General features: G+C 37.9%; 1 protein-coding gene across 2 annotated transcripts in view; it reads left to right on the forward strand.

The window, feature by feature from the left end:
* The first annotated feature begins 9,195 nt into the window (after positions 1 to 9,195).
* slc39a10 (solute carrier family 39 member 10) overlaps positions 9,196 to 13,878 on the forward strand; it is a 43,218-nt gene continuing 38,535 nt past the window's right edge. Inside the window, exon 1 of one of the 2 annotated variants that reach the window (XM_026942380.3) lies at positions 9,196 to 9,256. The gene's annotated coding sequence lies outside the window, so the exon portion shown is untranslated. Of the gene's footprint in view, positions 9,257 to 12,203; positions 12,344 to 13,878 lie in introns of those variants that run through there. The other variant, XM_026942356.3, reaches the window with a different exon arrangement.

The following is a 13,878-nucleotide window of genomic DNA, read 5'->3' on the forward strand; positions in this document are numbered from 1 at the left end:
GGTCAGAGTGTCCATGCTGACCCTGTCCACCCCTGAAAGCGTCTACAATGGGCACGTGAGCATCAGAACTGGAGCATGGAGCAATGGAAGAAGGTGGCCTGGTCTGATGAATCACATTTTCTGTTCACCGAAAGCACCTACAATGGGGACGTGAGCTCCATAATAGAAAGTTGTGCTTCCCTTATTGTGCAGTCTTGAGAAAAAAAAGGGGGTTCTTAAAATTACTGCAGTAAAAATAGTGAGAGTAGAGCAAAATATACAGATAAATTTATGATTATAGGGACATTAAAGGGTTGATTTTAAATTGTTTAATATTAGAGTCTAGTACAAAACATACAGTAGTGATTAAAATGCCTAATAAATGTAAACCTAGGCAAGTCCACTTCACATGCAAACCTGTTCTTATAACTGCTGAATCCCGAATTAGTTAACAAAGCAGTTTGTTATTGTGCTGATATGTTTCATAGCTCGAGGGAAACTGCGTGGGTTAAATCACTCAGGAAATTGCAGCAATACCGCATTACAGAGTATTTGCTGCCAAGGAGAAGTGGGTTTCTACTGAAAAGTCCACTGCATATAGTAACTTCTGGGGAGGTTTTTTTTGTTTTCTATGATGTCATTTAGTGAGCAGATATCCTATTTTCCATGTAATACTTTTCTAGTCCATCCCTATTCTATGACTCCCTTACACCATTATGAATCACTTTCTTGTGTAAGATTAAACTGTCTGAATTCACTTCATTAATCTATCATATGACTCAATCCTGCATTACTTACAACACAATTCTATAGTAAACTCACGGAAACTACCCTTTATGCCACCAACAGGGCTCATAGCGTCCTCTGCACAGTCTTTTTTTTTTTTTAAAGGCTGATAGCTGCAGGTGTCTGAGCTACACCTCGAACTCCTTACTGTACTTAGAGCCATAGGTATAATTTGTGCTGATGACACATTCCCATCTCTTTTAGAAATGCCTCATTTTATCCCTGCCACTTTCTGCATGCATTTTATACTTAACAACTCTGAAAATAATCATCACTAAGACTAGGCAGAAAAGTGTCTCATCATTACAATGTCACGTGATGCTCTAACAGCTATGCAGTGCATGGACAGTAAATAAGAATAGTTCTGTTGAGATTAATGCTTGGTGCTGAGCTGAGTAGCAGATAAATGCTAGGGTTTTTTTTTTTTCTTACCAGGCGCTATCAGGTTATTAAGTAAAATGTGACTATGGGAAAAAGGCATAAGGTAGCATTTGAGTTATTTGGACACAACATGTTTAAGTTTGCACCGCTATCCTATATACAAGATTATTTAAGTTAGTAAGTGTTCATCAAAACACTATAAAGAGAATATCATATTGTAAATAAAACCGTATTGTGAAGATCACTGAATGCTTCAAATGACCAAGCAGGTAAGGTGTTTTATGTGTATATCCATATTTGCTGATTTGGTTATATTGTGGTTGTCAGTGATGGAAGTCCTGTGATATTTGTCATTAGCATGTCTCTAATAGTGGTTTGGTGACTGGTGTTATCGTTGATATTGTCTTATGTTAGCAGGCTGGAAATTAGACTGTAGGCTAAACGGGGTTAAACATGTAGCTAAATCCAAATCCAACAACGTGGCTATGCTTAAATACATGACGGTCACAAAAATTGAGCAGCATGGCTCACACACGTGGCTATTGTAAGAACTGTGATGTACCATCATACACATTATAGAAATAGTTACATACTATACTATAGTATACGTAATGATTACATTACTATGAAATGTTTCTAAACCCCACCCTATTTCATTTCTACTTGAGTTTCTGAATGGATTAATATTCTTTTATCGTGTTTATTTGGCTGTATATATACTGTTAAGACTGCTATGTGATTGATGTAATCCCAGGTCACCTCTTGCTTTTAATATTGCTAGTTAGTTCTATAGTTATTTTCTATCGTACTTTTAGCTGCTGTCAAAATACTTAGCAGCAAGTGGCTTTTTTCAAGGTCCACCACAGAATGTTAACTAGTTGTACTACATGAACTATCTGGTTTTAAAAAAAATGTAGTGCATCAATTATAGGACTTTTGGGAAACCTAATAGAGTATTCGTTGATTTTACTGATTTTCAGAATGCTTCATATCCTCCAGCATTGTGCAAATGATCGCATACTAGCCTCAAACCACAATGACCTGTTCGGTATCTCAGACGTATGTGTGTGGTTGCTAAACACTATATGACACACTATCTAAAAGGAACAAAAGATGCTACATAACTAAAAACAGTAATAGCAGCCACCTTGAAGCTGGAATCACTTTCTTCCTGAGCACACAGTTTGCTGTCAGTCTGGACCAGCATCAGAAACAAGTAAGAGGGGTACCCTAAAGTTTGAAAGTATATTCCAGTGTGTACAATACACTTTAAATAACTTCATAATTGTATATTAATAATTTGGATGGTAATGTAGTTTAAATTTTATTGTGTGTATTCAATTATTTTAATACAGAGGTATACTACTATTTTAATGGTAGCAGTAAATGGTATTACTGTACTAAAATATGTCTTTTGAGTGAAGTGTGTATAATTGTACTTTAAAACTAAAGAAGCAAACAGGTACTAATATTAGGGGTTAAAAAGATTAGTTGACTAATCAACTAATACATCCACTAGTCGCCACTGTGGGGAGCTATCGAGTAGTCAGGGCAGTGGAAAGAACAGCGAGGCACACAGTAAATGTACTTTGTTACTCGGAAAATATTTCAGTATAGATGAAGCCAAAGTGACATTCAACTGCACGTTGTGTAAAAATACACTAGGACATCTTTTTAATTATTTGCATTTGCTTTAATAGAACATTAGCATTTCAGTGTAGAAGTGTAGAGATAAGTTGCGATGTTTTTTTTTTTTTTTTGTACTATAGATTGCATAGTGAATACCATTGTGACCAGCAGTGTGTGAAAGAATGCATTTGGTGCAACGGGTTGTGTGTTACTCTCCAGTCCCACTCATTTAGCATGCCAGCTGCTACATTGGCCAATCCAGACTTGTTTTTGGACACTACACAGGCCAGAGTTGAACACGGTGGAAAAACCTCCCAGATACTGTTGTACACATAGCATCCTCCATCCAGTGAAGGCTATAAGGAGGGATCTGTTACACTGAAATATGATACGCAATTTTATTATTACACACATTTATTGCACTGGTTTATTTATTTTTGGCATTAACAGTGTACCCTAAATAAGCATTGAATCTGGAAATATTATCTTATATCATATCTAGAAATACAATTATATTTGTCACAACAGCCCAAGACAATACTCCTCCCTGACGGCAGAGGTCAATATCTCCAGAGTTCTAATCAGTTCATTTCCTGTTTACTTCCTGGTTTGTTCACTATATACAGGAAGTACAGGGTCTTCAGTTTGCCATGTTTGTCTTGTTTCTCCCATGTTGTGTAAGGTGGTAGCTGTGTTTTCCCTGTTTGCCTTTCCTGTATTTTGACCATCTTGCTAATTTTGACTACTATTGTTTGATTACTGTGTTGATGACTGTGTTTGCACATTGGCTGCCCATTGGAATGAACCAGCCTTGAAAACTACTTTCTTAAATGATGCTTTACAGTTAAAGCTCATGTAAGGATGATACCCTCTCTCTGAATCAGTATATTGAATTAGCCATATGCATGGATAGCCTCTTAGGGGCTGGATGCTCTTGTGTATGCTGCACTGTAGATCCACAGGTACTCGAGACCAAGCCTGAATGTGAAGGAATGGAAATATGTCATGTCAAGTTTTCTGAAGAGGAAAACCATTATCAAAGACTAAATGAACCCTGAAGAGAAAGTCCAGGTGAGCTCAGGTCTGTGGCAGAGAACCATAAAGTCGCTTTACCCATTTGTTTATCATGGTGTATATATTTCCACTATCTTAAGTCAACTTCTTGGGCTGCAGGTATCTTCCTGGATGAGGAAATAGCTAAGCAGTTAAAGATTCCCATCGTTTCCATGTCCACATCTTTCGGTAGGGCTGGGAGATATGGACAAAATCTTATCGCGATATGGATAATTTCGTATCTTGAAACAATATACATCACGTTTTCGCTAAAATTGATGGAAAAATTATCTATACAAAATAACTGCATGCATTCATGACTGCTTTTTGATAATTCTGTGAACTAAACACCAGTGAAAGGCACTTAGTCTTTTCTCCTTTTATTTGAAAGTGACATTGAACAGAACTATTACAAATGAGAAGAAGGAAAAACATAACACTGCCAAATGGGTAAACATAAATATTAAAACACTATACTGAACTTCAAGTTTCAAGAATCCAAACGATAGAAGTACAGTACCTCCCTTTTTAGGTACAAGTTCCTCATCTTTCGTTTGGGTTGGTGCCTGTTCTGTGACAGAGTGTTGCAGGGAGTTTCGCTCTGTGTCATGCTTCTCCATGCTTGTTTTTGTTTTTTGTTACAGTACACTGTTAGTAACTCCTTGCTATGACCTTAGTGACATAAATCAGCTGCCAATAAGTGGCTTTTGAGACGTTAGAGATATAAACCATATAGGAAAATATTTATCAATAGACATTGTTCTATCATCCTGCGATATGTATCGCCATATCACACAGCCCTATCTCTCTGTATTTACATACTTGCTGGTGGTCCACTAGGCGAATGGAGGATGCAAAGGAAAACTGTGTCTTTGACACCGTGCCAATGTGCAGAAGATTTCTGCACTCTGAAACCATCTAATTTCTCACTACCAATTCCCCTCATAAGCCTCTTACACAAGGAGAACAATCATTGTGGAGTCTGCAGTGCTATGAACAGTGCATGTCTCTTCCCTATTATGTTGCCCTAGTTGAATTTCCAGATAGTGAAATAAAGAACCGTACCTTGACCTTGCAGAGGGCTTTACCAAAGCCAAGGCCTCCACATTGCCCCTGCACTGATCATTGGACTGTGTGATCGATCTCCTGCCAGGAGCTTCACCACCATGCAGTTGTGCATATCTTTTATCAGTTCCAGGAAGACCATGGATGAGTACATTTAAGTGAGAATTGGCCTTGGGCTACACTTATCCCTCTACTTCTCCAGCAGCACCATTATTCTTCTTTGTTGAGAAAACTGATTGAAGGCTTAAACCCTGTATTGATTAGCATGGCTTGAATGCCATCCTTTACCTTTAGTCCCACCTGCTTTAGAACATGTGCTGAGGGACAGGGATGGGAAGGGGGGCATGAGTCTTCACAAAGTTGGACTTACATAATGCCTATAATCTTGTTTGTGTCAGAGAGGGGGCGAACAGTAATCAGCCTTCATCACAACCTCAAGTCATTATGAACATTTGATGTTTTATGCAATTGTGAACACCCCTCTGTACGCCAAGTACTCTATTTCTGAATGAAGTACTTTGAGAATTCCTGAACCAGTTCATTATAGTGGTACATTTACTCCTCATCAGAAGAAGAGCAAGAAGAGTAAGTCCTAGTGCTGTCCAAACTCATGGAAAATCACATCTATGTGAAGTTAGAAATGTGTGAATTTCAGTGGCATTTTTCAGGTTCCTCTTGAATGCTAAAAGAGTGGATGCATAGTGTAGAAGACAAAGTACTGTAGAAGCAGTAGCTTCCTGGCCACAGCCCAAGAATGTCAAAGAGCCCCAGAGATTCTTTTGGTTTGTGAATTTATATTAAAGATTTATCCAAGGCTTTAGTTCTCAAGCTGCTACACTCATGTTATTATTGAAGCAAAAACCCAAATGAAATACTGCTGCTTTAGACACAATTCAGAACCTGAAGGAATGATTATCCATCATCCTGATCCCTCATGTCCATTTGTTGTATAAGTGGGTGCATCTGAAAATGTTATTGGGGCCATCACCATGGCTGAGCTGTGTTTCCCTGTTTACCTTTCCTGGGTTTTGACCATCTTGTTAACATGGATTACTCTTTGGATTACCCAGTTGTTTGATGAATATCATTGCTGTACATTGACCATTACATACCTAATCACTTAGATTCTGGATTATGTCTCAATAAACTCTGCACATGGACATCCTCACTGGTCTAGAAAGTCTGGTTCATTACAATACATAGCACCAGCTAGCACATACAACAACTGGCACCAAACAATGACTTGATTACTATTACGCACCAAGTGGGCTATAAAACCTTTATGATTAATCTCTGCACTGTTTATACTGTACTATTATCTCTAGTCTAAAGGTCATGTTTGTGTACAGTAAATGTGGGCACATGAACACATACATGACTGTTCATGGAGCAAGAGGACAAGTGAAGAACAGCAGCTGGAATGTATTACCTGAAGGAGTATCAACACTACTGGATAGGTCCAGAGCAAAGGAGATGATTGCAGTAAGATGAGAAGAGAAAAGTGGGTCATTGTATATTTCAGATGATTCCTGCTTGTCAGCAGTGGTCAGAGACTGGCAGGTAATTAATCATTGATGGATGCCAAACTGACATTGACTATATAGTTTCATGCGATTTGATGCCTCATTGTGGTTTAACCCAGAATGATTCCAGTTAACATGGCCTGGTTAAAAAAAAAGTGCACTCAAATTCTCAACTCCTAATATTCCAGTCTCAAGTTTCTCCCTGAAAACGTCAAGAGGAACTTGGACTGTTCTCTCCATTTGAAATGACATTACTCAGCAGGCTTTGTTTATCATATTTGGTAAATATCATTTGGTAAAAACAGAGGATCTGACAGGGCTGTTTTTAGTGTTCAGTATTCTCATATGTCTAAAATGGAGCACACCATATACATAACCACAGATGAGACCAAAAAGAATGTAAAATGAGGTGGAACACGGATGCTGTCGAAATCTTACGGCAAGGTTTCAGCAGCGTTAAGAATATACCTGCTTTTTTTTTTTTTATCACAGCTCTACATATCTTGTCATATTTACATGTGAAACTCCAGATATACTCCTCTGTTCTTTGCGTTCCAAGTTCAAAAACATGAAGCCGTATCCTGTAGCATCAGCGGTGGATTCAATCTTCAGAAAACCAGCAGTGTACAACTATGGATATAAAAGCTTATGTCGGCAATAAAAACCAAAGGCTTGTCAGTCAAAAACTTGGCTCGTGCGAGGCCAGCTGAAACTATGAGCATTTACTTATTCTACTTCATCTCTATTTCAAACTTTTTTTCTAAAGGCAAAGTAAAGGAAAAGTTTTTCAACTTTATGACTTTGTTATGATACGTCACTAAGAGTAGACGTGAGGCAGGGAGTGAGCGTGAAGAAATAAGAGCTGTAAACGTATAACATCTGAAAATTATCCTTATCACTCGTTATAATAGATAAACTGATGTTTTAAAAATGTTTTTTTAAATTGAAAAATCGAAAATTGATCATCAAGAATCGCCTTTAGATATTTACTTTAATGCTTTATATTAAATGCTTTACACGTTTATGCTTTATGTATTTACCTTAATGCTTTGCATGTTTTATTCACTGCTTTTCTGTCTTTACTTTAATGCTTTACGTGTTTCCCTGCGTGTTTACATGAATGCTTTCTATGTTTAATGATTTACATACTTACTTTAACAATTTATATTTAAGGCTTTACATGTTTATCTTATTACTTTACACATATATGTGTGCTTTGTGTTTATTTTACTGATTTACATGTTTAATGCTTTGCATGTTTTGCTCACTGTTTTGTTCAAAATTTTCTTTGTTTGCTTTAATGCTTTACATGTTTCTCTTAATGCTTTACACAAGTCCAGTACATACTACTACAAGACAGACAGTACAGACAGTACAGACAGTACAGACACAGTGTACCTCTGAAGTGTCAAAATTGTATCTACTCTTCAAATGGATACGAAAGCTGATCTGATTATTTAGCCATCAAGGCTGAGGGGATTTTCAGAAATCAGCAGAATTTCAGAAATCAGCAACTCAGTATCAGGCAGTACAGCTCAGCTCTCTTGCTGCCACGCAAACATTCGCAAACACAGATTTGGCCATGTCAGCTCAAGGCCACACACATCACCAACCAGAAACACCAACCCAGAGACTGGGGGGAAAAAAAGGACAACATTAAACTAGTAAATCTGTTGGGTTTGGAAATGTCAAAGTACTTAAATTTGAGTTTTCATTTTTAGCTGAAAGAGTGAAATAACCTTTCCTGCTTAAACCATCATTATGAAGATGGGTTTCCATGGTTTTCTATGTCCCTGTCTCTCAATGTTCCTACATCATGTGAATAAAGGTTCAGAAAAACAAACAAACAAACAAAGAGAAATGGTTAAATGAAAGTGTGGTTGTTTCGATACCTTAAAAATGAAAGCAGCAAGTCAAAATTATGCATAAGAGAAAGTTAAACGTACTGAAAGAGTTAAATATACTGAAATAAATAAAAATAAATTATTTAGCAGGACTTAAAATAATAAAAAAAAATAAAAGTCAGATCATTTTTTTGTGTGTATATATAATCTCACACAAATTTGTAACTATTTGCAAATTCATATGACAATGTGTTCTGTGAACAGTCAGGCCCAAGGTTAGTACCTTTTCTTATCAAAAAAAACATTTCAAAACTTTTCCACAAACACATGATCATCGAATCCGAAGCCTCATGGTTCACGGCTTGAAGTTGGTTTCTCTGCTCTTTGTTATTGTTTGTAAACTTGAATTGTACTCTTTAGAATATTACGTAGCTTTTAACATTGCACTGAGTTTCCTCTCTTACCTTCTATAACATTCTTGCTTGCTTCACCTGTAAGTCACTTTAGATAAACAATATCTGCCAGATGAGAGCATTTTGGCACTATGTACTAATGCACATACAATTAGAAAGAATATGTCGGTTTTTGTGGTGTAATTATGGATCTGTTGAGGATGACCATGCTGCCGTTCCTGCTTTCTGATTCTCGGATTAGCCTAAAAACTCTCTACATGTGCATCCTGGCTGTTAAACCTTCCCCAAACCTCTACAACATCACATCTAACATGTTAATGTGAGACTACACGTTATATTTCATTCCTAAATAGTAAGTAGCTGTTAGGTGTTTCTGAACTTTAACTTGAGGCTGTTCCTCGTTGGAAATCTTCATGTATTTTGTTTATCTGATGAGAACATGAAATGCTACAGTATTTGACAGAACGCACATGGCCTGACCTTGGCATATTCGCTGTTAAAGGGCTGTGTTTGTTCACACTCTCCATCACCAAGGCCAGCTAGTGGGATCTTAACGTCTCTTGCACCTGATATACCAACAGCTGTGAGTGTCCCACTCTCTTACTACTAGTGTGAATAACATCTTTCTTTCTTTAAGGTTCCAGGGATCGAAGGCAAATGATTGTAAACAAATTTTGGATAAAAGAAGTACTGGATAAGATACTTGTGTTTAAGATCTATATTGTTGCACCTTTTTTCACAGGTGAGAACACAGTGTAGTATGTTATATGTATACAGTAAATAGTATCTTTTATGTATATAAGGTCACCTTGGTTTTTCACAAGGCTAGCTTTAGCCTTTTGAGTTTCTAAACAAGATATGATTTGGGTTCCTCCTCACCAAAATGACTCATTTTACCCCAGCACTGTCCTCAGATGGGGTTCAATTGGTGGTAGCAATATTGGTGTTGGTATTAAAAACAACTGCTTTTAATACTATTTTTCATGTTCTTTTTAAGAGTAATAGAAAGTATTCCAACTTTCATATGCACAGAACATAAATCTGTCATGCACGTCAAATGTGTACATATACTTTCAATAAACATTTGATTAATTACGCATAATTAGATTTTTTTCTGCTGAGTTTCTATTAAAGTGTTTCTTATTGATTATTTAAAATATAACATTATTATACAGTAATACTGATTAAAAAAAACACAGTTGCTTGCATACAATACAGCTGAGTGCATCCCCAATGATCTCTGGGCAACAAAAAAAAAAAGAAACATATATACAGGTATGTCTATTTTACATTTTACTGTCAGGTCCTTAAGTATTTGGACAGTGGCACAATTTTCATAATTTTGACTCTGTACACCATCGCAATGGATTTGAAATCAAGATGTGATTGAAGTGTAGACTTTCAGCTTTAATTCAAGAGGTTTAACAAAAAATATTGCATGAACCGTTTAGGAATTATAGCCATTTTTTACATTACAGCCATTTTCACAGGTTCAAAAGTAATTGGACAAACTAACAATCATAAATATTAGGATTACTTTTAATACTTGGGTGCAAATCCTTTACAGTCAATGACTGCCTGAAGTCTGAAACCCGTGGACATCATCAAATGCTGAGTTTCCTCCCTTGAGATGTTTTTACAGGCCTTTTTTACTGCAGCTGACTTCAGTTGCTGCTTGTTTGTGGGTCTTTCTGCCTTCGGTTTTGTTTTCAGTAAGTGAAAAGCAGCTCAATTGGGTTGATGTCAGGTGTTCAGCAGGTTCAGCAGCTGTAGCACTATCTTGTAATAATTGCACCAAAACACTTTAAAATACTCCTCCCTGGGGAGATTGATTTTAGCACTCGTAGTGCAGGTTTACACCAGGACGAGGGGTTTGTGCAGAAGTGGCACACCTGAACCTTGCTGTCTAACCCATATTTATGTGCTCTCTCACCCTCTTTCTCAGGCTGTGTGGTGAGCTGTGGAGTCGTTATAACAGGGATGCTTAGTGAGCTGGAAAAAAACACTATTTGTTTCTTTCTTTCTTTATTCACCCATTAATTCATTCTTTTAAACTGCCTGTATGAAATTATTAGGCAACTGAGTCTTATCTGAAAGGGATCTGGACAGGCCTGAAAGGATTTGTGATCAAGAAATTATTACAAACAAAAATAATGTGGTTTATTCCACCAGTTTGGGCATCTGTCTATAGTTCAAGTGAGAAATACCACCAATGTCACCAGGCTTATACAGTTGTGTGTGAAAGTTTGCACCCCCTTGGTCTCCACTCTCTATTTTGCAGTTTGTCTACAAAACAGGATTTAATGTTGTTGGGTTTATTTATCTAATGATGTTGAAAACCTGTTACCCTAAATATGAGTCTATAGCAACTGATTTTGATTTTTAATCCGCATCTGTGTTGACACGCTTATATAAACCTGACTCATTAAATTAAAACTGACTTACAACAGTTACGTTTACTTTGCTACATACTATTTAAGCCAAAAAAGTTGTACCAGGCTGAAACAGTAAAGCAGTTGGCTGTGAAAGAGTCGAGTTAAGAGTCAAAAACAGGAATCAAAAACAGCTTCCAAGTGACCTATAGCAGAAAATAGCAAGCTTTTACAGAGCTCAGGAAGAAGATGGAAAAAAAAAAAAAAAGAGATGTGTATCACTTGGAAACTTCTCGCTGCTGCTGAGGATGACCCCATATAGTCAGCCTAAAGATCAGTGAGATTACTGTGGATGGTGCCACTTAGAAACCATAAAGACAGCTTTGGACTGCAACTGATATGAACAGTTTTGCACTCAGGTCTCCTTCATTGAACAGTTCATAACTTCAACGAAATAGGCTTCATGTTAAAACTATAATGAATTCAGAAATAACTCTGATGCGCATATTTACAAGTTGCTCATAAGCTCACAAGTTCCTGGTTACATAATTGCACTTCTCGATCATATACTATACAGTAATAGAAGGAGAATTATTTGTAGTCGCACTCTCCGGTGTCGCCCAGATGAGGATGGGTTCCCTTCTGAGTCTGCTTTCCTCTCAGGGTTTCTTCCTCATATCATCTCAGGGAGATTTTCCTCAACACCGTCGCCTCTGGCTTGCTCATTAGGGATAAACTTATAAATTTATAATTTAACTTTATATATATATATATAAATTCTGTACAGCTGCTTGTGACGATGTCCATTGTTAAAAGCGCTATACAAATAAAATTGAATTGAATTTATTGACTCCATAACCAACACTAAAATCTTTCATTCAATTCAAGTATAAAAGAAACACAACCATAAAGAAATTATTAAATAAATAAGACACACGTAAAGAAAAATAAATAAATTATACACACACACACACATATACACACACACACATATATATATATATATATATAAAGTTTATATATATAAGTTTATATATAAATGAACAGAAGTTGCAGGTGACAGGGTCTCACAGACACTTTCGCGCGCGCGCGCGAGCTGTGTCACGTCACTGCTTCCCTACGCAGCGCGCGTGCCGCTCTCTCCCAGCTACGCACCAGCGTTACGCGTGAAACAGTGCGTAAGTGCGGTTGGTGAATGTCGTTCCTGCGCCCCTCACTGGCCTTTCTGTGCGTTTCCGGCTCGGCTGCTGGGTGTTTAGTACCGAGCGGAGAGGAGATGCACACGGCACTTGAGTGAGGTAACTATATAAAAAAAAAACCCGCGATTTTGTTTTCACACACTCCCACAACATGGACCCGGGCGCCGTATCCGCGCGTAGCCAGCGCTCCTGTATTTATAATTTATTTTTAAAAAACCGATAAATCCGGAGCTGTAATGGGGAAGATCCCGGGCTGCTCGAGCTCTCGCCTCGCTCACGGAGCACATTGCGTTGACGTGTGCCTTTACAGAGCCCGGAGCTTAGCCTAGCCTAGCCTAGCATAGAGCTAGCATAGCATAGCCTAGCCTAGAACTAGCTTAGCATAGAGCTAGCATAGCCTAGCCTAGCTTAGCTTAGCTTCGAGCTAGCGTTAGCTCTGCTCCTGCTGTGTGTTTGGGTTTTGTTCGCGATAATGGCTGCCAGACCAGACGGGTGTAAAATGGCGGAGTGTTTAAAGCCCTGAAATGTGATGAAAATGTTTAAGTTTGTTGTTAGACTCCGTGTGTGTGTGTGTGTGTGTGTGTGTGTGTGTGTGTGTGTGCGTGTGCGTGTGCGTGTGTCTCTCGTGATGATTAGCATTAGCCAGGGGAAGTGGTTTGAGCGCGGTCAGCCAGGGACATGAATAAATAAATAACTAATTAACTAAATAAACGGCGTGTAGATGAAGGAGTCTGGTGTAAAACTGTGACAGGAGGAGGATGATGATGATGATGATGGTGTTGTTGTTGTTTATGTTTATGTTGTTTATGTTTATGTTGATGTTGTTGCTATGGACTGCGTGCTGCTTGCAGTTTAAATCCAGCTTTAACCCTTTTTCAGTCCTGAAGTACACAGCCTCATTTACACTTCTTATCTAAAATTATTTACACAAACAGTGACTCGGAGTCTGAAACACACTGTCATTATAAAATGTCGACTATTTTCTGTATAACGTCACTTCCTGTTAGGGAACTTTCTGCTGTAAAAAGTGTTTATTTATTTTATTTTTAAATCACAAATATTTTTATTTATTTATTTGTTTGTTTGTTTGTTTATTTTTCCAGTGAAAATGGCATTCTTTACCGCCTCAGTGTTTGTGTTTAAGTCTGATTTTCCCTCCTGTGTGAGTTTATAGCCGTGTAAAGTCCAGTGTGATACATAATTATATACTGAATAAGTTTACAAGCTGTTTATTTAAATGATATATTAGTCACAGTATTAGTCACAGAAGTCTAAACTGGTAAATTAGTTTTTGCCGAGCTATTTTAAAGTGCTTGTGTTAGTTGAGTATGTGCTGTGGGGAAATAAGCGCGTCACCATCACACCGGAGGAGCTTCGCATCACAACGTAGTGTTGTGAAACAGATTCTGACGTCACGGTAACTTGATCCAGGATGTGAAAATGTCTAAACCTGGAGATACGTTACGGCGTGTCGCAGAACAGACGCGTTTGGAGCAGTGTGTGTACGTGTGCTGAAGCTTGTGTAACAGGTCGAAATACGCTTCCTGCGTGTCTCCTGTAACAGAGCACGATTACGGCGAGGTCAGACCGTGCGTTCGGGTTTAACGCGTGCTTCCGAAAACTGAGACGTGTTG

The sequence above is a fragment of the Pangasianodon hypophthalmus genome, chromosome 5 (genome assembly GCF_027358585.1).
Source record: "Pangasianodon hypophthalmus isolate fPanHyp1 chromosome 5, fPanHyp1.pri, whole genome shotgun sequence".
Taxonomy (NCBI): domain Eukaryota; kingdom Metazoa; phylum Chordata; class Actinopteri; order Siluriformes; family Pangasiidae; genus Pangasianodon; species Pangasianodon hypophthalmus.